Source organism: Rattus norvegicus, chromosome X, assembly GCF_036323735.1.
Source record: "Rattus norvegicus strain BN/NHsdMcwi chromosome X, GRCr8, whole genome shotgun sequence".
NCBI classification, from domain to species: Eukaryota; Metazoa; Chordata; class Mammalia; order Rodentia; family Muridae; genus Rattus; species Rattus norvegicus.
In genome coordinates, this window is record NC_086039.1 from 129747325 (window position 1) to 129750218 (window position 2894).

The 2894-nt window shown below is 36.9% G+C and overlaps 1 pseudogene; it reads left to right on the top strand.

Moving 5' to 3' along the window:
* The first annotated feature begins 634 nt into the window (after positions 1–634).
* On the top strand, positions 635–1426 carry Gapdh-ps37 (Glyceraldehyde-3-phosphate dehydrogenase, pseudogene 37; annotated as a pseudogene).
* The last annotated feature ends 1468 nt before the right edge of the window (positions 1427–2894 follow it).

The following is a 2894-nucleotide window of genomic DNA, read 5'->3' on the forward strand; positions in this document are numbered from 1 at the left end:
AAATATAGGAATTTCTTAAACTCTTAGAGAATTATAAGCTGTTGAGTGGTAATAATTTCATTAGTTTGTGGTTTATTCTTACCAAAACTATTATCATTTTATAGCATTTTTATGAGTATAGAGAATGTCTGGTAAATGATTATGAAAAACAATTCATCAGCCCAGTCATAGATAGTCTGTATAACACCTTGTTTCAGAATATCAATGAAAATGGACAAGTAGACAGCCTCTGAAATGTGTTTAGTATTAAAGATACTGAACTGAAAACTGAAACTTTGCTTTCTTTCATTTAGAAATGTGTTAATTATAAAATTGATTCCCTCTGCATCTCATGGTGAATCAATATCAGAACTCTCATTAAAGTTCATGATTCCACTGGGACTATAATCTACATAAAGGATCAATAATGCTACCCCCTCATAGAAGTAATATGGAAACAAAAAATTTTATCAGGATAAACTTTTTTTGAACTTTGAAATTGATATTTTTTTCTTAAAGTAGGTAATACTAACAGGATTGTTTTCATATTGAAATTTATGACACACTAGTTTTAAAATGCATATCCATTTGGTTCTCCCTGTTCCAGAGAAAGCCGCATCTTCTCATGTAATGCCAGCCTCCTCATATAGACAAGATGGTGAAGGTCGATGTAAATGGATTTAGCCATATTGGATACCTGGTTACCAGGGCTGCCTTCTCTGCATGTGTCAAAGTAGAGATTGTAGCCATCAATGACCCCTTCATTGACCTCAACTACATAGTCTACATGTACTAGTATGGCTCTACCCATGGCAAACTTAATGGCACATTCAAGGCTTAGAATGGGACACTTGTTATCAACAGGAAGCCTATCACCATCTTCTATGAGTGAGAACCCTCTAACATCAAATGGGGTGATGCTGGTGCTGAGTATGCCATGGAGTCTACTGGCATCTCCATCAGCATGGAGAAGGCTAGGGCTCACTTGAAGGGTAGGTCCAAAAGGGGCATCATCTTTGACCATTCGGCTGATGCCCCCTTGTTTGTGATGGGTGTGAACCATGAGAAATATGACCACTTGCTCAAGATTGTCAGCAGTGCATCCTACACCACCAACTGCTTAGCCCCCCTGGACAAGTTCATCCATGACAACTTTGGCATCCTGGGAGGGCACATGACCACAGTCCAAGTCATCACTGTTACTCAGAAGATTGCAGATGGCCCCTCTGGAAAGCTGTGGTGTGATGACCATGGGGCTACCCAGAACATCATCTCTGCATCCACTGGTGTTGCCATTGCTGTGGGTCAGGTCATCCCAGAGCTGACTGGGAAGCTCACTGGCATGCTCTTCTGTGTTCCTACCCTCAATGCATCCATTGTGAAACTGACATGCCTCCTGGAGAAACCTGCCAAGTATGATGACATCAAGAAAGTGGTGAAACAGTAATCTGAGGGCCCACTAAACAGCACCCTGGGTTACACTGAGGACCAGGTTGTCTCATGGGATTTCAACATTAACTCCCACTCTTCCACCTTTGTTGCTGGGCCTGGCATTGCTCTCAATGACAACTTTATAAAACTCCTTTCCTGGTATGGCAATGAATAAGCAATAGGTTGGTGGACCTCATGGCCTACATGGCCTTCAAGAACTAAGAAATCCTGGACCACCCACCCCAGCCCAGCAAGGATATTGAGAGCAAGAGAGTGGCCCTAATTTGCTAATTCCCCATCCCAATTTGGCCCCCAACACTGAGCATCTCCCTCACAATTTCCATTCCAGACTCCCATAATAACAGAAGGGGCGTCTGGGGGGGCCCTCCCTACTCTCTTGAATACTATCAATAAAGTTCACTGCAGCCACAAAAAATACATTTCCCATTCCCAAATAAAATATTCAGGACAATTAAGTACATTGGTAAATTATTTGTAGATTATTACAGATCTTTCTGTAGTGACAAAACAAAAACCAAAAAACACCAAAACAAAAACAAAAACAAAAAAACCTTACAAAACAACTAAGTAAAGTAGTTTTAGGAAATCCATAACAAAGAAAAAAACAGAGTGATGGATGTTTATTATCAGATTGTGTACTCCTTTTGTTCATTCTAGGATCAGAGTCCATAGAATGATACTACATTTTTTAAGGGTCTACTTGTTTATATTGAGCAATTTTCAAAATAATATTTGAAACAATGATTACTTATTATTGCACAAATTATTCTAGGCTGGAAATTTTGTTATTCTGTGTCAGTAGGCTCTAGGTATGTGATAACATATAATAAGATTAAAAACTGAAATGGTCTTTCAAGAATAATATGTAGGGATTCTATTTTTACTTCTTTCTATGTTATTTTCATCTTTAATCAAAGAGGAAGAATGGTTTAATGGGTTTGTCATTATCATTTATCACATAGAAATATTCAAAGAAAAATGATTAACTTTTATGACATTTATTTCTTTGACTTAAAAAAATATTCCATGAAGTTATTTAGAGAGTTTAAGTAAAATTTCATTGGTCATATTCTTATTCCAATCACTAGTAAGAACACTACAATCACAGTGAAAGAATTAAACTAAATTTCCACCATCTGGCAGTTGGAATTAGGTCAACCTCCCCTTAAACAGGCAATCACACGCTATAGGGCAGATAAATGAAGAAATCAGTGTTCTCCAGAAGACTAAATCATGTTGAAAAGATGTACAGCTTTGTTTAGTCATTTTAAACAACTAGTAAGACTATCAAAGGAATGCTTTGAATGAGAAATCTTACTTTATATAGAGAGGGAAACAATTGCAAGATGCAGGACTCTAAACTATTTTTAGTTATCAAAATTTAAAAATTATATCCTTTGACAAATATTAATCTCAGTTTCACTATTCTAACTTTATAGAATATTCCAATATTATATTTAGTA